General features: G+C 44.7%; 1 long non-coding RNA gene across 1 annotated transcript; it reads right to left on the minus strand.

Moving 5' to 3' along the window:
• Positions 1-257: 257 nt before the first annotated feature.
• Positions 258-23446, minus strand: LOC116439724. Its single transcript, XR_004238251.1, has 4 exons — positions 23385-23446; positions 19071-19194; positions 6746-6865; positions 258-498 (listed from the first exon to the last, which is right to left on the minus strand). It is a non-coding gene; the product is annotated as an uncharacterized LOC116439724 (long non-coding RNA).
• Between the last annotated feature and the right edge of the window lie 1170 nt (positions 23447-24616).

Here is a 24616-nt window from a genome sequence, read left to right on the forward strand (position 1 = left end):
GTATTTTCTGGGCTACAGACACACACTGACAGGTCATATGGAACTTCTCCACCACAAACATCCCTAAGACTTTCTTCCCAGAGCTGGTCTTGATCCCTTCTCTGCCAACCTGTATTCGTGCTCGGGATTACCCTGACCCAGGTGCAGGCCCTTGTACTGGGCTTTGTTTAATTTCATGAGGTTTGCACTATCCCATCTTTCAAGCCTGTCAAGACCCCTCTGGATGGCCTCCCTTCCCTCCAGCATGTTAACCACACCACACAGCTTCGCAAACTTGCTCAGGGTGCACTCAATCCCGCTCTCCATGTTACTCACAAAGATACTAAAACTTGACAATCCCAATACCCCTGGGGAGCACCACCTGCCACACCTCTCCACTTGAACACTGAGCCATTGACTGCAACTCCTTCAGTGCAACCATCCAGACAATTCCTTATCCATCGAGTGGTCCATCTGTCAAATCCATGTCTCTCCAGTTTAGAGGCAAAATGTTGTGGTCTAGAAAGAAAAAGAAGGAAGAGAATGGAAAAGCAGCCCCATACTCCATCAGGAATTATTCTAGATCTTTGCAAGTGTAGTGGAAATGTGGGGATGTTTAAATATCAAGCAGAGGTACACAAATGGTTGGTGCCCAACTATTGGTACAAAAAGGAAAACTGGGAGGAAGAGGCAGAGTGGTGATCAGTCGTGATCAACTAGTGTCAGCAACAACTACCAGTTTTCCTCTGCTGAGATTTACGTGTTTTGCTGTGAAGGTAGGATGCACAGACATGATTAAAAAGAGCTGGATAAGACCTCCAGCACTTGAGACATATCATCCAGCATGCCATACAAAGCGGCGTGACTCAGACCAATGATACCATTTAATCACCAAGTCCCATTAAATTATATTGATAACAATTTTGAGAACTGTGTCCTCACAACATAATTTCCTTTCCTTTCCCAGCAGCAGATTTTCACCTGTAACTTACTGATATTTTCCCATTCTTCTCCTTCTCAAGTTCCATTTCCCAAACTTTCTGCTTTCTACTTATGCGCTTACTTTCCAGCAGGTTTCATTTGGGGAAACAATGCCTGCACCATTCCTCTCAGAGAACAAATAATACAATATACTTCTGCATATTATATGAAGCCAAATTGCATTTTTGTTTCCTTATACATCCAAGGGAACTCGTTAAAGAATGATAGAAAGATCTCATTCTCCAATCAAATAAGCTAGATCAAGTTTAGCACAGACCAGTAACTGAACTGCCGCATTCTGGCTCTGCTGCTCGTGCAGACAATAAGGACATTTCCAATAAAACAAACATAAACAGTTAACACAGAGTTGTGAACTCTAATAGGCTTCAGCTTATTGCCTTTGCAGGAGCACACTGTACCAGTGAAGTACAGAAATTAGGCATTCAGGCAAATGATCCGGGGGTTGGTGACAGAGTGCGATCTTTCAGACCTTTGAAGCTATTTAGCTGTCCTCAAAACACACACACAACAACTCTGATAATTACACTCACTGCAAAATCTAGGCATGGTGCACTGGAAGCCTTTTAGGGGCTCTTCATAACTGCCTGCCTTTGCCAGAATAAGGCCAATTTACTCCTATTTCAGTGGGCTTGGGCAGAGTGAGGAAAGAGAGACCGGGTGGTCAACATTATTGAAAAGATTCATGATTAGTCACATCCACTTGAAGGCAAGTTACTTGCCAGACACTACACCACTCATTAAAAGACCTTCAAGCTGGCAGCCCTCCAGCAGCTGTGAAACAGCTCCAGAGCTGGCAGGCCCAAGAGGACCCCTGAATCCCCATGCTGTCCCGCACACTGGAGTGCAAAAGGCCAGGTCAGTCATGCTTGGGTGTGATCGGCACCCCAGGAGTTTAGTGAGTAAGACTCATGTTCTACAGTGAGGAAAAATAAAGAAAATATTGCATAGCCCTATTTTTGCTAATGCCAAGGGAATGCCTTTTGAGGCTAGTCTGACATTGTTGCCTTTGCATGACCCCCATTTCTTTGTAAATCTCATGCTTGGGTGGACAGAAGATTCTTTCAGTGATATGGGAATTTGGAGAGTTTCCTAACCTGACTCAGCTCTGATTGGATTCCTGCAGGAGATACTGAGATATGTCAGAAATGCCCTGCTAGCTCAGGCCCACAAGAGTCGGTTCCCAATCTGTGGTGTCATTTCCATGCCCTTGACTTTGCCACTGCTTTATGTGAGAACAGAACATAAACAATTCCTACCTCTTGCTTTGGATTTGCCCCTTCTTGTTCAGTGCCAGCTCAAGCCAGACTGTCCCAATTTTTCCAGCACTTGTTGAATGCTGGCTTGCCACCCCCATTCCAGAAGCATCAGAAGAAACAAATGTTCATGAGTACCTTACTACATGTCCAGGCTGTTTTAAAACGGGATGTAAGATGCAGCATTAGCAACCCATGTTTAGCTCACATAACCCAGGGATACCAGGTGTCATGGGATGCCAGGAGTGAGGGTTGGTGAGATGGCCAAGCCAAGCCAGCAGCTCCCTGGCTATCAATGGCACAGTCCTTTTCCTCTCTCCCTCTTGTCTCACCATAACCCAATTCAACTCTCCTATCCTCCCCCCAGCTCCACTTCCTGCATTCATCTGATCCCTCAAATATTCAAAAAGCTAAGCCCTGCTAGCTCCCCCAGCAGTCCACAGAGTGAGAGCAGATGGCTCCAGAGAAATGGTCAAACCACATCCACCACAGTGAAGGTAATAGTCACTGCCCTTGACACCTTGGAGAAGTCCTTGCAGCCTGGTGGATCAGCATGGACTTAGGCCAACATGTGCTTTATTCTCAGCTGAACCAGGAAAGACCACTGAAGGACTTGATCCCAAATGGAGAGCAGCATGTGAGAGTGTGTATGGGGAACAATGACTTCTCCTAATGATCTGAAGCAAAATAGTGCTTCCAAGAGGAAAAGTACTTTTTAGCGAATCACTCTTTCTTTTCCTTACCCCTCTTGTAAACAAGCTTTTAATAGAAAACTAGTGCACAGGTATGCTCCTACTATGCTAGATTTGTATATTGTGTATACAGGGAGTGTTCATCTTCCTATCAAAGAAATTAAACTGTAGTGTACGAATAGCAGTCCCCATGGAGAAAAAATAATCCTCCTCTTATTTTTTCCTTTATGGGTAAGAAATCCCATCAGCACAAAGTTTATACCTTGAGTGGTTGGTTGGACTTAAACTTTTTTCCTGTCTGCAAGCAGGGACACTGTATTTGTAATATCTCTGCTGCACAAACACCTCTGAGGAATCCTCAGAGCATGGAAGGGATGTCAGTGCTCATCTCGTCCCCTCTGTCATCCCAGACCTCAGAGCCAAGCCATTCCCCAGCAAAAGGCAAGGGAAAACTATTACCAACGCAGAATCCTGGATGACAACTCTCCCTCTTTTCTTGGCTGCGTAGTAGCTCTGAAGAACTTCTTGTCAGTTTCCATATGATGGACACTAAGCATTATGTGTTCCAGCTTGGGTTTTTATACACTTGGTGCTTGGCACATTCTCTGGGCCTGTGCAAGTTCAGGAGCCTTGCTGGTCACACCTCATCTATTCCAGCTATTTGCCCCCACCCTCACTAGGAACAACCTGAGAGGGCTTCTAGGCCTAGCAAAAGGTTGCTTTTTCTTTCTCCAGTGGTCCTCATTTCCACTCACTGGGATATAAATCCATGTTTTTCCCTCCATCCTTGTTTTCCAGAAATACTGGTCATGGGACTGCAGTCTGATGTGACTCAGTGAAATCATTTGAACTCAAAGCAAAACTAAACTATTCCCGCCTATATCCACATCTGTCTTTGTGTTCAAGAAAGGACTGGATGCAGCACTTAGTGCCATGGTCTAGTTGACAAGGTGGTGATCAATCTAAAGTTGGACTGCATCTCAGGGGTCATTTCCAACCTAAACAATTCTGTGATTCTGCGATTCTGATTCTTTATCTGTACATCATCTCTTTGTGGGTGGTTCCATTTTTTCAGCCTTATCCTTCCACCATCACATCTTACTGCCTGTGGATGCTCTGGCAACAACTGAGGAGGGGTGAGCAATGGGCTGCTGAGACAGGGGAGCACAGGAAGCTTTAAACCGGATTAAACCGCTGAGGTCAATACATACTGTGTAACAACGCTATCCCAGCCCAAGTGCAGGACTCTGATGGCAGCGTGTGCTGCCCTGTTCTTTGCCCTGTCACTGCACATTATGACTTTCCATGACAAACCTGACTAAGAGCTTCCTACACCTGCCCACTCCCAGCTGCTCGCTGCTGTGTCCTTCCCAGCTGCCTCCCCAGTGTGCAGATTCAACTGAGCATGTGGCCACTATCTAAAAATGGATGGGCGTTGTTTCTTTTTTTTTCCTTTTCAGAAGGAGAGGAAGTGATTTGGGTCATTATAAACAAACATGCCAAGCTGAGAAGTGGTAAAATTGGAACTGAGAGGAAGGGTTTGGGGAGACAGGACGGAAACATATGATTAGGATACAACATGGAAAGACACCTGGAGAGGCTTGACCTTCTATATCTGTGCAGAAACACAAAAGAAATTGGGAAAATCCTGGTGTAAAATATAGCGCTTTTCTTTCCATTACTGGAATGTCTTTTGACACCTTTATTCTGTTTACTGGCTGAAATCAAAATTGTGAAGGTTTTGGATAGAGCACATATTCCTTATAAAATGTTACTCTATTTCAACAAGTGAAAATTAGCTTCTGTCTCTTGTTTCTGATACACTCAAAAGCCCCATGGGTGAAACGTGTAAGGTACAGCAGCCTGGACCCCCTCAGCTGAGAGTGGCCTGATTCACATCCTGTGCTTACCCACAGCACCATCCCTGGCCTCCACTGCTCCAAGAAGCAGCTTTTAAAAATAAAATAACCTACTTTCTGAGGAAAAGGAGGAGTCAATACAGATGTTTTCTCCAGGCAGAACCTACAGCTGAAAGATTGTATCCTCTTCCTTCAAGCATGCTATGTTACAGAGATCTCCACGTGTGGGACTCAGGAGTGTGGTTACAGGAGCCAGGGTTGTGGGTAGGGCCCATTCACTTCAGAGAATCCATATTCATGCACATCTCCAGGGTGTGCATATTCAGCACATATTTTAGACAGCTGTTAATGCTGGTGTGACTTGGACAACATTTTAAAATGCAGTTTTTCCCTTTCCTCACCACATACGTATTCAAAGCACTTAGAGTGATAAAATTTCTGACCATTTCCTTGAACAAGAGACCTTAATCACCTTTAAAAATTCCCTTTTCTGTTCCATCCCCCTTGCTGTCAGCATGGGTGCTGGCCATCTGCCTGTTCCCACACTGCCATTCTGGACTTCCCCTGATCAGCAAGGACTCTTTCATTCTGTATAGAAGGTCTCACTGGCCAAAGCTGAACCTCCCGGTCACAGGTTTATGTCCAGGGTCTCCTGGAAACTTCTGGAAACACTATGAAGCCTTCCACATCCCATGGAGTGGAGAGGGAGTACCCAGCTTGTGTTGGGTGAGCACTGGTACGTTTTCAGTAGGCGGAGGGCAGACAGCGAGCGCAAGAGCGTGGGATGTGTGAGCTGAGGCAGAAGGTTAGTGATGAATACCAAAGAATCCCAAAATTATGAGTTGTAATCCACAAGCAGTTCCAGGGGAGTTTCCATTCAGGACTGTGATTCAGCAAAGCTGCTGTCACAGGCAATAGCATATCAGCCTAAAGTCACCACTAAAACCATCTGTGACAGTCAGCCTCTTCTCAGATGGGTGGTTGCCTTGCCCCCATGGTTTTTCACTAACTACCATTTTGCTCTCACATAAAATGTTGACAAGGCAAGAAACCAGAAAACTCTAGGCTCTGGCAGATTTGTTCTCAAAGTTAAAGCACAAAACCCATGGCAAAAGACATCGGCTGCTTCTGGAGCTGCAGGAAGGACTCGTTGAGAAAAGTCTCCTCAGCAGCAACCTGGCCTGGAAACGGGCAGCGGGGAAGGCGAGCTGAGAGTGCTGGAGCCGTGCGAGGCTCGCCATGAGATGGCAGCCTTCCCCGCCGCCTTTGCATGCCCCGCATGCCGGCAAGATGTGCCAACACCGCTTCAGCACAGAGCACTTCTGTCTTCCCGGCAGAGACGTGCTGCCAAGATTTTAACAAAGGGCTCCCTAAAAAAAAAAAAAAAAAAAAAAAAAAAAAGAGAGAGAGAATCAGCCTTGCTTTGCAATATATAGAGCAATCCCTTGGCGAAATCCTTCTCCTTCGTTGAAATAAAACCCCAATCCAGTAATTACACATTTCCAGTACATGTTCTCCCCACACAAATCTACCCACTGCAGATTGGCCCCACAAGTGAGCTTGGCAGTCCTGGGCTGCTCCAAGCTTGGGTTCAGCAGGCACATCGCCCTCTCCCTGGTACAGCTTTGCACGTGGCAAAGGCCTCTGAGTGCTGCCAGCCACATCTCAGAGAGAAGAGCTCTGTCATGGGCTGAGGGGCAGCAGGAGCTAGGGGCAGACAGGCAGCATCCCATTCAAATACTCCCATGTCTCCAGTGCATTCTGGAAGCACATTCAACATGATGTGAACAGAAAGTGCTGGCATGAAGGAGTAGGAGTACGGGGCTATTGGCCCCATGGCAATCCACTCCAGAAAAATGGCTTGTGTTTCAGAGCCTGTCAGGATTTACACTGTGGAGCAACCTGGGCCACTCCTTCCTTTAAGAACACAGACCAGAGCTCTACCCCATGCTGCTCTCACCTGTGTGTTGCTATCACAGAGAGGATCCAGACAGATTTGGAAACATCAGGGTATCTTTTGACTCTCTTTTTGGTAGTCGTGCTAGTAGGAGTTAACCCAGGGGACAGAGACACTGTAAACCTACAAGGAAATAAAAAAAAATTATCCACAGAGTTGACTTGTCCCTTTCCTTAAACAGATGGAGTCACTCCACATGTAAGATTGTGTCTATTTAAGCCCAATTCAATGAATTTTGACTTGAAAGTGCACTAAGGTGAACCTGGAGAATCAGCATTGCCTTGGATGAGTCAGAGAACCCCTCATATGTCAGATGCTGAATTCAGTCACACCGCTGTGACTCTCAGCTCTCACACCTCTGGAAGTAACAGTGTGATTTCAGTGGGAGAATTGCACAACCGTGCTCAGAAGCTACCTCGCTCACCGCAAGGTGTTGTATTGGTATTACTGACAGCAGCATCTGACTTCTTGCAACTTCAGTCTTCACTGAGCTTACACATGAACAGAGGTCAGCTGCTGAGCACACTGCTGACAACAGGAGGTGACAGGATAAATGAGCAGGATTTGCCTCCAAAATCAGCTTCACATATGCCCCTGTACAGCTGTGTCAGCAGAGATGAAAATGTGGCACAGCCTGCTCCCCTCTCCAGGCTCTCCAACCTTCATTTTCAGAGCTAGATCCAGAGTGACTTCATAGCCTTCAACAAAGCAATTCCCAACTCATCCTTGTATAAAGAGAGGCTGTATCTGTCCCTTTGGTTTTTCATTAATGCCACATTTGATGACTTTCTAATTGCACTAGAGAGTCCCTATGCCTTTCACAGCTTTCTTCAGGCTATAAGTACAGCGGGCAACTTTAAAATCATGGGCAGCAGCCAAGCTTGTATACAGAAAACATTCAAATATAGATGACTTTCCACCTTTACTTGCCAGAGGCCAAATCCTTTCAAACAATGATAAACCTTATTTAACCAGGAAGTTTTCAAATCCTGGAGTGGGCCTAAAGGTCACGAGGTCTGAGATGACCTTGAAAAGTAACTTACATCTCGGTGGACATCCAGGGGACTCAAGGCTTAAACAAATATATTCTCATATCTAATTCTCCCAAAAGCAGATCTCTGGTGCCAAAGGTTATACACTTAGTGAAATACTCTGTGCAGACACACAGAGCTGTATGTATTTCCTCATAATTAACAGGGATTACTCCTAATTAATAAATACAGGTCTTTAGGAGGAGGAAAATGATTTGGAGCTTGAAGGATGTGCAGGCTTCCTGCAAAATGCATGACAATTGGTATGATGATTACACAGGATCAGAAGATGCAAAGCCAGAGGCAGAAGCAGAATCACTAATCCTCAGGTCTGAGCATGGCAATTTTGTTATTTTGCAGCACAGCAAGGAAATAGCAAGAATGCAATTGCTCCAAGGACGCTTCAGCACAGAGCTGAAGCAGACTGTGCACGAAGCTGCAGCAACTGCTGCCCATGCCCACAGAACTAACATGCAGGCCAAGCAAACAAGGCAGCAGAGGCAGAAAACAAACCAGGGCACAGGGTGAGAAGAGGCCTGCACTAGGGTCAGAGATCTGAACCCACCAAAAAGATGTGGAAAAGAGACAAGCAGCAGCAGAACTAGGAGGCTGCAAGCCTCCAGCATCCCAAGGCTCAGCATGAGTAACAGGCTAAGCATGCAGGGCTGGGTGGAGCGCCACTGGGCAGTCACCCAGCCAGGGCAGCCCCGCTGCAATTCCATTTATCTTAGGACATTTACTCCAAGGATTAATTGCAGCAAGAACCACAAAGGTAGTAAGGCGCTTTTGAGGCACCTGAGTATTGCTGGGTAATCCATGCAGACTCTGACAATGCAGATATTCCGGCATTCAGAAATTTCTATCTTTCACTGACTTTTAAAAGTGGCTTCCCTTTGCTTGTAACTGGAGCATCTCACTGCATTTGCTGTGATATTGCAGCCTGAAACTCTGTGATACCTAACCCTGCATCTTCTCCTGTGCCCTTCAGTTTGCATTGAGCCTGGCCAGATGGGAGATCCCTGCGGTGCACCCAGCAGCTGCTGTGTTTTGTATCCAGGGGCTGTGGGTGTCTGCAAACCCCCTGTGATTCCTCACCAGCATGGGTTATAGATACATGCAGGTAACAATCTGGGAAGTTAACTCAAGGACTCCTTCTGCTACAATCTTCCTTGTTTCCTGCATGCTTTCTCTCCTTCGGTTAAGGTCTCTTTGGCTCTGACCCTGTTTTTATCACGGTTATCTGTAGACGTGTATGTGCATCACTGGCATTTCTACTCCATTATAAATGCCATTTTAATTGCAGCCAGAGTAGGCTTTTAGAAGGTGCTTTACTTAATCTTTCTTGTGTATGTTGCAAACAAAAGGATGCATTCCAGGAACCACAGGCTGGTTTCAGGAGCCTGTTCATTACTACAGAAAGTAGGGGAAAGGCTTGCCTTAAGACAGCTGTTATGTTGCTGTAGATCAGACCTGAATAATGAGTTTGGTGCTGAGAGTGCCCGTGAAGTGAATGGAGGTAAAAGGACAATTGCCAGCAAGTTGCACGGGGAGACACCTTATCTCATTAATAGGATATGCCACCCAGAAAGCTGGGTCTTAAGTCCTGTTTCTGGCAAGGACTTGAGTATTTTATTCTTGTCTGAAAAAGGGATGTTTCCTCTCACTTAGAAACCATAGGCCTTTTTTTTTTTTTTTTTCTGGACTTGGTCATTCAAGCCCTTTAAAATCTCTCCCAAAGAACATCCACCAAAGATGGCGGGGTTCACATCCACATCCTCCTCCTGTTCATTAGCTCAACATTTAGAGCATAATTAAATACCCCTATTCCTCAGTCAGTGGAGGGAACCAAGCCCATGCCCCCCAGGCCCTGACAGGACTGACCTGCAGGACTGACTAGGAGGGGAGAGCCAGCAGTCACAAACTTGCCATCACGACTGGTTGGGCTGAGCCCTCATCACTCCAGTAAATCTTGCTGCTCTCACAGCTGGGCTGGAAGTCAGATAACACAACAGGACTAGAGAGTACATACTAGGCAGATCCTGAGGTGGTACCACTGTAGTCAGGACAGATTCCTTTCTGAATATATGCAGGCAGAGCTGTGCTGGAGATAGGTTGGTCCCATTTGATTAAATAATGGCTGAAATCAGAGATAAAACCCAAACTGCCTGTTACAACCTGCTTCAGTGCCCCATTCTTTCTTACTGCTCTTTTTCCTTTGACCACACCATTAGCCTCCATTGCAGGAAGCAGCTCCTTTTGCTCTACTCAGTCTCAGATTCACATACGGATGTTGCTGCCCCATGTCCTGCAGCTTCTCTTCATGTCTCTTCCTTTGTGTCCCTTCCCCAAGGCCTCTTTCTCCTCCTTGTGAACAAGGAGTTCTTGAAAGTTTGAAGTGCTCCTGTGTGAAGAAGCAGATCGTGATGAACCTGTGGAAGTTTACTTGGGCACAAAAGTCACTGGGATGGCAGGTGCCACCAGAGTCCAGTGGCAGCACCTCTGAGCATTTGAGAATCATATTTCTGCATACAGCATTTAAACCCTCTTGTGGTTCTAGCCACAAATCTTAAAGCCTTGTCCCCCCAGACAGCAGAAACCTGCTTTGGAGGGATATTGGCTGCCTCTGTCACCTGTATGTTTCCAGGGAAATTGAGCGTTTTGCTGTTCCTCTGAAAAACAGGGACATCCAAAGTAAAAATTTCTCAGCAAAGTACTGTCACTGAACTGGTAAAACAAAACCTGATTGTATTATTTTGTGTAACCAGACACTGCCACCCTGATACAGATTGTTAGCCGTATTCAAGGCATGCAAACAGCAGTGTTACTCATCTACAAAAAAGGTGTCACAGCCAGGTTTCAAGGCTGGGATCATTATTTTGTTTTGCTATACATCAGCAGACTACATAGGAAAGACATCATTTAATGTCAAAGCTCATTTAAAATAGGTCAGTGTAAGATACTGTATTAGCAGGGCAGTAAGCATGCCTTGTAACTGTATCATTCGTGTGTCACTCCAAATTTATACCTGTAAATTTCTCCTCTAAATTCTCCTGGCATTTCTATGAATTTTGTACCCTATCACCTCACCAATGTGTTTGCATACCCTTTCCACACCTGTATTGGTTTTGAATGACAAAGAATCCTTGAGACAGAAAGTTCTCTGAAGGATGGCCAATCAAAGACTGAGCAGGCTTTGCACTTGGTAGAAAATGGCAATAATTTACTTTCAACTGAGGTTTCTTTTCCTTCGGGCACACAGACACACAGATACATCTTAGTAATAGCTGTGTCAGATAAATCTGGGAGTAGCTAGGCTAAGCAATATTAATATGATGGTGTTGATAGGTCAGCTTTCAGCGGCAAGGTCCAAAGCTAAACAGTTGTTTGCAATATTCATTATATCCAGCCCTAAATCCCACCTCTGGTTTTATTTGTGTGCATCACATTTTCAAGATTTCTGAGGTATGAGAAATAAATAGCAAGCTTGGTTTGTGTGATGGCAAGTGGAACCCCCAGGCCTCAATGGTTTTTTCTAACCTGTGCTTGGTGCTGTTGCAGGGCACCAGGGTTGATGGAGGGGAGAGGTACCAGTGTGCTCACCTGAGCCCTGCTCCGAGAGGATGGGTCAGAGAGCATATGTGGAGGTGGAGGTTTGCAAGCTCTCCTGGGTTTGCTGCTACAAACCTAGGCTGTGAAAGGTGATCCTGCATGTATCTACATTGCTTTTTAGAACCCAGCTGTTACGCAGCTGACACTGAAAAATCATGTTTTGGAGAATTGATGCATATTAACACTCCTCAGCCTAGCACTACTAACAATAATAACAAACAGTAATGAAATAAGACCAATCTTTTGGGAAGGAAAAGAAGTGTATGGACCAAGACACTGAAGAGATTTACTGCCAGACTAAAAATGATAACAAAATGTTTCGAAATCAGTTCTGAGGTGAAACACTTCCTTCTCATCAAGAAAGTTTATTGATGCACTTGGGAAGGATGCATATACATAAAGTTTGTCCATTTCTCCCATTCTAACAGTTCTCTATTAAAGGACACCACAATTCTTCACTCATTTATGTACTTGTACTGCCCTGACTACTCTAACGCTACAATATGCATTTGCATTCTTCCATGTGTAAATGGTGATTGAAAGACTGAGGATGTGGTGTAGGTGGAATAATTGTTAAAGTTGTTAAGTCTGTCTTATTAAGACTTTTCCCTCCCCACATAAAATCATTTCAGCTTTATAGCTGGACTTGCAAATGCGCAGTGTCTGTCTCAAACTGACTGAATCCTCTAGAGAGTGCATCAGCTTGTGGTTCATATTGAGCTAGGAGAAGCAAGGCAAAGATTGTTCAATGCCATCCCCTCAGAAATCCTTCTGGCAAATCCATTTGTTTATCCCACACTTTGCTTCTTTGGTGGATTGCCCTCAAAGGAATCACCACTTAATTCTGTCAGTATTTGGGAAATGGGTGTTCATCACTAGGAATTGGCTGGATAAGAGCTCATTTGGTACACCCAGCCAAACTGATCTACCTTGAGCTGGCCATAGTGTCTGTTTGGAAGTAGTCTGGTTGGGCTCAATGATCTTAAAGGTCTTTTCCATTCTAAAGGATTCTAGGATTCTTTGCCCTACAGCAAAATATTTTGGTTTTCCCCTGCAACATTGTGTTAGGTTTGAAATGAAATTTCTCTGAATGACTATACTCCACTGATTGCTGTGGCAAAGATACCATGTGTCATACATTCTGCCCTGTTACTAACCACAGGCAGATTGTCTTTTGGTTGCAGTAAGGCAAATATGGGCTGAAGATGGACAGTGTCTCTTCCTGGCCAGTGCCACCCTCTCTCTGGGCAGCTTCCTGTGGAGACTTGGGGATCTCTATCAAGTTTTTTTGAGTGTTAAATGTTCTTATACAAGTGAAAGTCAAACAAATGACTCATGGAATTAAGAGAAAATCAGATTATTTTCTCCATTAAAAACTCCATATTTGTTTTGTCTCTAATCAAAATGCAAGTTAATGCATTAACATTATTTGAAGAATCTCAAGTTCCCCCTCAAATTATTTCCTAAATGCAATACAAAGATATTTCAATGTTATCAACTAAAAGAAAGTGCTTGACTATTTCCACATCCAAATATTTCATTCTGTACACCAATGCATTTCACTGAATTCAATTTAAGTTACACTCAATGCCTCAATAAGGTCTTGGTACTCCACTGCCTTTTGTTGTTCATTTTCCCCATTGGATTGAACTTCCTAGACAAACTGTACTTCCCATAATGTGTCTGCAAGAGTTCCCTTAGCACTGGCTACAGCTCTCAAAATGCACAGACAGTTTAATGGAACATTTCTAAAAAATACCAAAACAAAACAGGGGTTGATTTTCCTGAAGAACAAATACAGAAAAAGAAGAGAGTTATGGAAAATTTAGATTTTGTAGAAACTACAATTTCAGTGGAAGTTTTCCACATGAGCAAGAGCCATTTGTCATACTGACAGTACACTGGAAAGCTCAGGAATTGGACCTGGACTGTCACATGCCCTGCCCCTTCCACCCACCATGGCTCCCTCCTTATTCCTTTCTGTGGCAGCATTTGCCAGCCCTAGAGGGAAATTTTCCCTTTTCCTAGGAGGAAATCAGGCAGGTGCCTAAATTACAGGGGAAAAGGAGGAAGAATGGAATGAACCTCCTGGAGGCTTCAATTTCCATAGCTCTGCTTCTGTGCAGAGACAAAAATGCAAGAGAGCCAGGAGTAACTGAAGAAAATAAAGAAAATACTGCTCTGAGTTCTTCCTTTAATCTATTCGCTCAGGCAAAGGTTAAATTACCATTTGAATGCCGCTGTAGAAGAGCTAATAATGTTGCCATTATGTTCCGAGGATCCTCTCTCTTAATAATACTCTCTTTTCAACTCCAGTTAAGGAAAGCTGTGGTTCCAATCATCTCTAGGATGAAGATCCCTGTTTTTGCCATGCACTAGACTGGTTGTCCTGTTGCTCCCTCATCGATTTCCTGCAGTGCTTTAGGTAGTGATTCAGGAACAGCTGACTGTGAGGATATGCTCCTGTAGTTAGAGAGAAGGGAACTATATTTTGAGGTCTTTATGAAATTATGCCAAGTGGCTTGCAACTTTCAACTCCTGGACCCCAGGGAGAAATCTGAACCCCTGGCTGAGAGTTGAACAAAAACCATGGTAGTGTATTACTATCCAAGAAAGCATTTTTGGACCACGTTTAAAGGTATACTCTCCCTCCTGATTAGGAGATTGTGTTTTCATTGCCATTTAGAATGGATTTAGCTATCTATGAGGTTATCCTGCAGACTTTCCAGGCTTTCCCATTGTAAGTTATATGTACACTAAGGAGGAAATCAAAACAAATGCGTATTTGTCTTCAGCACTGACAATGGTGTCAAGTGAAAGACAAACAGAGCCAGATCAGCAAAAGGAATAACAAAAGTACTTACAAAGAACTGAGCCAGTATATATAATTTTTTAAAGGGGTGCTAATTATCCAGCACAAAAATCCCCAGCGCTGCAGATTGCAATGGGAAAGGATTTGCAGAGCGGTGTATCAGTGTCCAAGTGCGGACAAGGCCCAGTCCATCCTGTCACTGGTGTTTGCTTTTGGCTTTCCCCATCCTCACAAGTCACTACTGACTCTCTTCTGGCTCAGAGAGCCCACTGGACCTTCTGCAGTTGGTCCTACATTGCTTTGGACAAGCAGGAGACAATGTGTCCCACTCACCAGGGACTCAGCAGGGGAAGAAGTCCACCCTCACGTCTCCTGAGTGCCCTAGTCAGTTTCTGAGACTTCTCTCTATTCATGAGAATCAGATAGGCAGAGAACATCTGGGAGGATTTGTGGTACTTCTGAGTCAGGCCTCTGGTTTCTTTGCTCCAGTAACCCACCCCTAAAGGCAACCTGCATCCAGAGACTGTTATCTCCCAAAGAAGCAAGGCAGAAGTTCATTTAGGCCCTCTCATATTTTCCTTCCATGAAGGTCTTCTTCACTGCTAGCAAAGGGTACTTACATATTCTGTATTCTCATTTATGAACTCTTTATAAAGATAAAGGCAAGCAAGAATGCGACTCTAGGGACAAGTTTGCTGTAGAAAATAATAGATCCTCACCCATACTTCAGGTCCTGATGGCATGATCTCTTTCCCAGCGCTCAGACCTTCCCAGAGAGGCCATGGTGGAGCTGTGTTCTGACTTTAGTACATTAATTAATGGCTGGAGTTGATGTGACTTGTGGAAATGGAGGAGGGCCTGAATCTACTTACAGTCTCTGTTCAGCTTTGTGTGCACCCTCTGTAATTTGGGAAACTCCTCCTGTGAGCATTACCTCACTCATCTCAAAGCCCTGAATAGCTCCACACCTATGCACTGCACAAACAGACCAAGAGAAGCAGACTAGAGGGCTCCCAGTTACACAATATCCCTGAAGAGCCCTTCCACAAATCCCACAAAGGTCTCGTGGCAATAGGTTTTGCAAGACAGTTCTGAGAAAGGTCAAAGACCTCTGTCTTGCAACTGAGTATGTGAAACGGTGCCTCCTCATAAACGCTGTCACTGTTACATTGCAGGAGCATTGCAAACACTATGGCCTTGCACACACTAGGAGGAACTTCAGTGTTTCCTGTCACGGCTCAGCTCCACCTTTGGTAGCATTCCTGTGAACCATTGAATCAGCAGCAGAGACCCTGGCTTTTGCATGGTTAGCATGTGGCTACATGGAGGCAAACCCCAGAGAGACACAGGCAAATGAAAAGCTGCTCCATTTAAACACCTCACTTGGGCTAAACCCAGCTGGCTGCCAAGAGCTAGAGCTTCCTTTGCTGTTACCTCAGGACTGCCAGCCCAGTGAGGCACACTCTGGACATCCTCCCCACAAGCTGGAACCCACACAAAATTCAGTGACAGCTGCTCAGAATGCCACTGAATGGAAAGCATCGCATACCTCATCCTTTTCTCACACACTTTAGCTAGCTAACTAAAAGTATCACCCTGAATGTAGCCAAGCAAAAGTAAATCGAACCCTCAGTTCCTCCTTTATGAAGAAAGGCTTAAACCATCAAGCTTTCATGCATGCAGGACTGCTTTAAGCATGCTGTGTGTACAGGAATGGATGACTGAGCTGAGGTGCAAGAATCCCCAGCCCCATGTTTATTATTCTCCTTAGAAAATGAGACATCCTTTGAAACATTTTTTGGGAGTGTGCAGACTTGCATTTGCACAACATAGCTCTCCTATGTCTAGTAAGATGCTTCAGTCATCAATGGAAAGAATAGCTGTCCTCTTCCTTTCCTGGTCTGTTTCAGTAATACAGGAAAGCATAGAAACCCAGGTTTTTATCTTTACGAGGTGGCTCACATGGCTAACCAAGGTATCAGGCATTACATAATTCAGCATGGCAGCACCCCAGTTGACCTTTGCATCTGTTTCCCCTCAGTGTGCATGTGACTCTCTGTTATCTGACAGCTCAGAGGAAAGGAAAGAGGTGCCTTCCCATATGGCAGCTTTTTTTTTTTTTTCCTGAAGACTTTATAGGAAATTCTGATCAGAAGCTTTAAACACATTATCACAGAAATGGTCAAAAAGTTAAGTTCTCTTTAGATTTGCATTGAAGTAAAGTACAATAATGGTTAAGCCCTATAGCAAAATGAGCATCAGACTTTAGCTTAAAGCTCTCAGACAGATACAAATAGCTGCAGACCCTTTAATTGTTTTCAGACCCTTTAACATATCCTTTGGTTTTCCTGGTAAATTAATCTATGCATCTGTCAACTCTCAAGACAAAACTCACAGGACTTCATGGCCAATTAAACTCTTCTGGCAGAGGAAGAGCTCCTAAAGTTGGAGTAAATTGTATTAAAATCTATTATAAAGCCTTTCCACATTGTTACAATGGGGGGAAAAGGTGTCAGCTTGCATTTGGATCAAAGCCACTTGCAAAAATCTCATTTTACCCAGTCACACACAGGTCTTACATATCTTAGTGGTGTCTTTGCTTTCTGTGATGGGTTAAGAAGAGAAATGAAGTAGCTCTGTGAGAATGGATATCAGTGATGCCTCATCTTCAACAGATTCTGTGTTTTGTGGCTTATGGTAATCTCCAACTAAAGTTTTTTTGCTGTGGCTGGGGCACCTGTATGGTCTTTCTTCTTTTGCTGACAACATATGAACTCATTTGCCAGACTTCCTCTACTTGGGCCATTCATAGGAGGTATTTGTGGACTTTTACACCTCCACCTGTGTACTTATGTTCTTGAAACAGTAATGTTGCTCTATTGCATTTGTTTTCCTTCTTTATCTAGGGTTCAACTTGGCCAAGAACAGAAAAACTATTAGTGAGGGATGATCGGACAGAATGACCATACCATATGATCCCATAATTCTCATTTCACTAGGAAATTGGGCTAAAAAATGAGCAGTTCATTAAAGCCCACTAATGGGTTTATATTTTCTTTTCAAAGTATGTTAACAGCAACTGGATTTTTTTTTCCCTTTTATTTTTTTCCCTGGAACAATGAACAGGAGTTATCTCTTACATTCAAGGGAACATGGCCCCAAAACATTTCCTGCATTAATTCCCTATGGAGAAGGCAGGATGTTTAGGAATCATGATGTTGAGGACAAAGGTTGGTCAAAATACTGCACCAGTACACTGCAGAAGGGGAATAATGGCTTCAGTGATATTTTTCTATTTTTTGGAGAAAACCAAAAATAAATGTAGTTCAACTTTGTTCAGTGGTGAGCCAACAAAAATCACTTTCGCCTCTGACAGAAGTCTGTCTCAAGTCCAGGACATGTCCAGGCAAGGGTGTATTTCTGACATCCCTGATCTCCAATATGAGACTAATAAATTTTTTAAAAATCTGTGCCACAGTCAGTTAACACATATATTGCTCAGTGGCAAAGCAGACTGTTTGATCTTTGTTCTAAGGGTAAAGCACCATTTCAGGGTTGCTTGGCAGCTCTGTTTTCCTTCCCTTAGCAAAAGAGATGGATTCATTTAGAATTGCAGGCCACGAAGAAGGGAGATCAGGTGTGGCAGAAATGGCAGGTGGCTGGAGCTGACTTGACAGCAATTAAATGTACAAATCTTTGATTAGGCTCACGGGAATGGAATCATTAGCTACAGTGAATGGACCAGCTTGCTTTCCACTGCCTCATTAGCCATAATACTGATATTACTTTAAAAAGCCTGGAAAAAAAGCCCTCCCATACAGAATTAGGAAAGCTGAGTTTCAAGGGAAAAAATTAAGCTAGTGTAAGCACTTTCTAGCTGAACAAACAGAGCCTGGCTTTTCTGGTCACTGGCAAAAAAAGCCTCATGTTTGCTGTACTGTGAGATAGCCCTCGATCCAGTGCCGCAAGCAACGATTTACAGAGATCAACAAGTTGCTCTTGGCCACTGAAATTTACTGAGGACCTCATCAGGCAGCATCCTGCTGTGCTCCAGTTCCAAGTACTGGTGCCTTTAACAACATCCTACCCTGCAAGTGAAGACCTTTGGTCAGTCACACAGTGGAATTATCAGGCTGGATATAAGTTGCACATAAATCTCCAAGCTAGCAGGCTTAACCCAGGGGAAACTTTGGCTTGGACTTTGTTTATCTTCCTGTAACATGACTGGTTGAAGAAGGGCTGCAATAACAGCATTCTGCCATAAATTAATATCCTCCTGTCCCCAGTTCTGCCCTTGCTATTTCATGGAAAGTTCATAATGAAATAATCTGTACCCACTTGCCCTTTATCTCCCACTCTTCTTTTGGTACTCTCTATCCCACCACATTAATTTGTCTGACCTGCTAAACCAGAGTCCTCTGAACAAAATCAGAAGAAATATTTTCCTCCAGGGCCATCATGTAGGGTTTCATGCTAACAAGTTGATGGCAAAAAAGCAGTTTGGGACACAGAGAGGGCAATGGCATTTCGCCTCACATTGCTCAAGCAACTGGTAGTACAGATGAAGCAGGGACAGAGGGAAACAACTTTTGGGATTTGGTGACAACACTGCTGGGCCACTGTTTTGCCCTCTACAGCAAGAGCAAGATGAGAAAAAAAGATGCCACATTCTCTAGGGATTAATATTGTCCTCTCATAACATGGGACATTGAACTGTCATGCACTCATAACACCATCCCTTGTTTGATTGTGAAGTCTGGGTTCAGGTTCTGCTGTCCCAATGGTAAGACAAGATTGCCAGTTCCATGACTTGCTCCTTCCCAGCTTTCACAGGGACCAGATGCTACAAGAGAGCTACATGTCACAAGTGACTTACCCATACAGGCATTAGGTAGAAAATTTCATTTTCCATGTGGGTGTAGTTTGAGAATCATTACACTGTCTCCTTGCAGTAGTAACAGCATACTTCACCTTCTTTAAGCACATTTGTTCCTCATGTGCTTTTTGATATGCAAAAGACAAATATAAAAAAGGGACTTAGCTGAAAGGGATATTTTCTCTCAAGAAGGAAGTTTGAGTTGTCAAAGAAATATGAAATACGTGGTACAAACTGTCCTATGGAGTTACCTGCAGAATAGGTAACTCCACTGAAAGAGAACATCCAGCCTAGATTCAGTGTGTCACTGATTCCCAAGGCCAGGTGAAACATCCCATGTTAGCTGACTAACTCACACGTCAGCTTAAAGATTCCAACCAGGATAGTCTTTTCCAAGACCCTTACATGGCTGGCTGTATCTTTGTGGTCTGAGTATCTAAACAACTCACAGAATCAACAAATACAGATCAATCTCATCAGCTGTGCAGCACCACTTTTCTTTCCATGATGGTGATGTGAGAAATATGAGGTGAGATTCAGTCAACAGTGTCTTTGTTCTATTTCAATAAGAAGTGAACTTCCATGTTGAAAGAAAGTGCTGCAAAAAAAATAGAGGTGGTCTTTGAGGGACCAAAGAGGGAATGAAGATGAATAGAGATAAATTTAAGAGGGAGGAGAAAATGAGAAAAAGGTGCTAAACAGCTTCTAAATTGTTCTACTGTAGAAAATACAAGCTGCATTGCTTTTGCTTTCCCATGTCTGCCTCCTCTGCATTTTAATGACAGTTGAATGTCCAGCCTGAAGGGCATTTCTACAAGTCTTCCTCGATTCCTACCTGCTCATGTACATGTGCAATTTCCTTTGCACACCTGACCTTGAGTGGTTTCACCCTAGAATCAGAACATTGATGGTCCTTCACCACACCACAGGTTACTTTTTACATGGACATTAAAGCCTCATAAAGCTTTAACAGATGCAGAAAAGAGCAACCAAAGTTATTCCCACTTCTTCTATGTTTCCTTCTCTGAGCACTTGCCTCCTCCCAGAGCAATCAGCAAGAGACTGACTTCGCTTCAGTCATGGTTTATTGCCTGATTTCTTAACTGTAGCTGCTGTGGGGATGGCATGGAAAAGACTTTGGTGGGCTGCAATATCTGGCATTGCCACACAGAGTTTCCATGGAGGTCATTTGTCAGCGTGATAAGTGATTTAAAAGCCTTGGAAAAGTTCAGCCTCTATGACTTACTATGGCTTTTCCATCTCTAACTTTTGTGGCTCTGAAGAAAGTGCAAAATTTGTAAACAGTGCATGAGAAACCCTTTACAGTCAACTTTTATTTTTCCTTTGCTTCCCATTCACAGCAAATATTTTGGTAAAAAGACCCACTGAAACAGAAGACAAAGATTAAGCAACATCCAGAGCTGCAACTACAGAACTTGCAGTCCTCCACCACTGTGCTGCCCAGCCAAAAGCTGTGTTACAGCCAGCATGGAAACAGGAGGAAGACGTATTTTTCACCATGTGTTTTGACTCTGCTCTGGGGCTTAGATGACCTGTTGGTAAAAATGCCTGTGTCCTGTCTCCATAACAGACATATCAGTTGCAAATTATCTGTCCAGTTTTGCCATTGTGAGTAGGGCCCCTGTGGGAATTGATGGTACTGCATTATTGTTGTTTTTGGCGGATAGCCTCCAAACAAAACCAGCTTCCCCACTGCCAGTGAGGGGACAATGCTGGTGTTGGGAATATTTCTATTTGGGGCAGTTACGTGTTTTGGGAAGAGATGGAGGCGTGGGGTGCCAAGCTCTCCAGTGGGTGCCCCACGCCAGTACAGGCAGGACCTGCCTATACCTCTGCCAGCTCCCTGCTGTGCTGCTCGGCGTCCTGTTACACGTGGTGGGAGCCTTGGAGCGGGGAAGCGAGGCAATTTGTAGTCATGTTACATTTCCTACTTCAGAACTGTTTTTACAACTATTGGCCCAGCCTGCCCCAGGAGCGCTGGCCTCCACAGCGGGCTGTGTTGTTTCATTTCTGTCAGCAGTGGGTCTTTTCTCTCTCCTCCTGCAGGAAGGCTTTTGTTTCATGTCTTTCCTCCCTGCTGCATGCTGTGTCGGCCAGGCAGCCTGCCACGTGCTTGAAAGCCTCCTTCCCACCCCTCTCCCCTGCACGGCCACAGCATCTCTCTCAGCTCGTCCTGCAAACACTCGTTAGGGGCTTCAGGTGCAGATGCTCAGGACCTGCTCCTGTGTCTGACCACAATGTGTTGTGTGATAAGAGGGTGGACACCTGGACAACGGCTAGTCCAAGCATTACATTACAGCCCTCTCTCTTATGCTGTTTACTTTTGTGACAGTTTCTCCTTTCAATTCTCATGTCTGTAATGTTGATCTAGGAGGGAGGCCATCTGGATCCCTGCCTCCACTGCCAACCCCGTCTTCACCCCATCTTCATCTCTACCTCTTCATTTCTCTGTCAACTGATTCTGCTAAGTTTTGCTCCAGCCACTCCCTATGTTGGGTCTTGCCATACCTGGGGGGACCCAGCTTTCATTTCTCACCCTTGCTTTTTGCCCTCCTCAGGTTAGACTGACCACAAGGATCACACAGAGACTACCTCGGCTCTGTGCCATGGCAGTGGTTACAGCCAAATCAAGACTAATCCTCAGCTCTTAACAAACCGAGCTCCATCTAACTCTCAGCTCAAAAAATGGACAAAGCCTATAGCAAGGGCTATGAAGGGAATGCACACACACTTTATTATGAGGATTGCCATCCCCTGAGAGACCATGACCTCAGAGACACTGCCTCCATCTCACAAAGGGTTTGAGCAGAGCACAAGTGTCTGACCTCATCTGGGACCCCTGGGTCTGGGGAAGTTTCAGAAAACATTGCCACAAGTTGAAAAAGCAGAGAAAAATCTGCATGAGTTTTTTCTTTGCTGTTTTCTTCCAAAAATTTTTCTTAGAAAAAAGAAGCAGTATTTCAGCCTGCCAGATCCAGCTATTCTCTTCAGTCCTCAGCTGGCCTCTCCACAGGTTTTGCTGCCAGGGTCCTGGGCTCATGGGAAGTGTTGGTGGGGCATCTGCACCATGGTGGGGAGATACACACACTGACTGGGACCGAGCGAGAGCTGGAACCCATGAAAGTACAACTCTATCAGCATGGCTCCCTGCCCAGCCTAATTAGACCTGCCAAGAAAGGCTAATTAGCTAGGCTCAGTGCCACACTGATGTGACTATACCACTCTCAAGAGCCAGCAAGCATCATGTGCAGCTCACTTTAGCATGGAGATGCCATGTGAAGCTGGACAGAGTATATATTCACCAGCCTTTCCTCTCCAAGCACGCTGAGCTTGTAAGAGCCAATTGCACGTACTTTGTGTAGATTTTGTGGTAAGGGGTTTTACAGCAGGACTTCCATAGACTGAAGCTTCATGACACCCACGGTGAAAGAAAGAGTACTAGATCTTCTCTTTTGCTGGAGAGGAAAGCCAGAGTACATGGAACATGAGAGGCTTGCTGGAGTTCCCCGAGGGAGCCCGCGGCCAGCCTTGTCTCACAGCCCAGCCTGCCCGCCTCTCCCTTCCCTGCCCACGCCCGCCCTGCCCGCCTGCCCAGCGGCGCTTGGCTGCCTTCCCTCGCCTCCGCCGCAGCCGTGGCCACTCCTGCAAGGCTCTCACAGGACAGTACTGAACGTGCTTTGGGCCCTGCTCAGGCCTTTCTGAGGATCCCTTCCCTGCCTTGACAAACAGTCACAAGTTGTATTTTTCCCCTGACCTCTGCTGTCATAAAAAATACTATCTGCAGCCTCTCATGCTTTGGGGGGACACTTACAGAAGGGCACTGGTTCCACCGTGTCTGCAGTTCCCCACGGCCATAGGAGGGTGGAGAAATCTGCTCTTAAGGTGTGTAAGAAGGTAGTGAATCATAGGAGCAGCAAGCTCTTGTTTACCAACACCTCACTCTGTAAAGATTTCTTGAACACGGTAATTTGTGAGATAGCTAAAGTCTGGTTTCCAGTTGAGACAAGCTAAGCCCTGTGCTCAGCCGGGAGAAAGGTTCTTCTTAGCTAATGTAATGAGGACAGTGACCATGGAGAGTGATGGCCCCAGCTTCTCCGGTGGATAGGACCTTGTGCAAAAGACACACAGACACACACACACGGAGACACAGGCACACACACAAACACAAACACAGAGGAAAGGCTACTAGAGGAAAGGCTCCAGAAATTGTCCCTTTACTTCCCAGGTCCAGTTGACAGTTTAGCAGGGGTGAAATAAATGAGAAGGAGAATATGGAGGTAGTAATAGTCCTACCTTTGGACCATCATGTCGAAGTATAGCGAGAGGAAAGCGCGGGTTACGCACGCACAGAAATACCATGACATATACTACAGTGCTGCATAATGCAAGCAAGCGTAGCAGCAACTTGTTACCCTGACTGAAGGCTACAGTGTAATTAGTGTAATTACAATGCCGCTGGCTGAATTCACTCGAGAAGTATGGCATTCTCTGTGCCCTACAGGGTAATGCATAATCCCAAATACTTCATCAGTTGAAAGCGAGCTCTCAGACACGTTTGAGCTGCAATGCAGTCTCACAGCCAGGGTTTTACTTAAAGGTAGTTGTCCCCAATTCTCCAGAGGATCCAGTTGCTGCCACCAATACCTTTACTCACTTTATCACTGTTGGGGAGAGATTGTGGCACTTCCTCTTTGGGGGAGTTGCTAATGGGTCAGGGAGACAGGGCCACAAGCAGCAACAGCTTCCTGCGTACAGGACACTGTGAGAGAGCAGCAGTGCTCAGCTGGCCCACAGCTGAGCTGTGCCAAAGGAGTCCAGCCCCATAGCTCCTGTCCTGCTGCAAAACATTAACTATTCAGGGCGGCTCCAAGACCTGGTCAGCCATAATGCCTTCCTTACACACTAGTTGGACTTTCATCAGTTGCTAGTTTTCATCTCCAGCTCTGCTCCCTCATCACCTTCCCCCCCACCCCACACATATACACTTCTGTGAAATTTCACCTCACTTCCCAATAATTAATTAATTAATTCCCAATAATCTTTTTTCCTAAAGAGCAGTAGGAATAACTGGCTTTTGAATTCAGCACAGAAAGGCTACAATTACAAAAAATGTTTTGGGTTGACAGGAAATTAAACTGTATTTTCTTGGTAAAACAATAAAACCCCAAAATTCCAGTTTGGATCAAGCAAAGTGTTTGGTTCAACCTGAAACAAAACACTACATTTTTGTATTTAAACTTTTCACCCCTTTTTATTTATTGCAGGCAGGAAAACCTCAAAACAAAAACAAATGTTTCAAACCGAAAAGTTGAGCTGTTTCCCTTTGAAATCATTACACTGCATTGACTGCAATTTCTCAGAATTACCCCTCTTTGTCTTTGGCTGAAAATCTTTGCTAGATTTCAGGCTTAATTCACAAAAAGTTTTACACAACACCAACCAGTATCCCAAGGATTTCACCTGGCCCCACTTACTATTATTTGAATTTGCATCCTGAAAACATTTGGAATAATAATGCTATTTTG

This window comes from Corvus moneduloides, chromosome 2 (assembly GCF_009650955.1).
Source record: "Corvus moneduloides isolate bCorMon1 chromosome 2, bCorMon1.pri, whole genome shotgun sequence".
NCBI classification, from domain to species: Eukaryota; Metazoa; Chordata; class Aves; order Passeriformes; family Corvidae; genus Corvus; species Corvus moneduloides.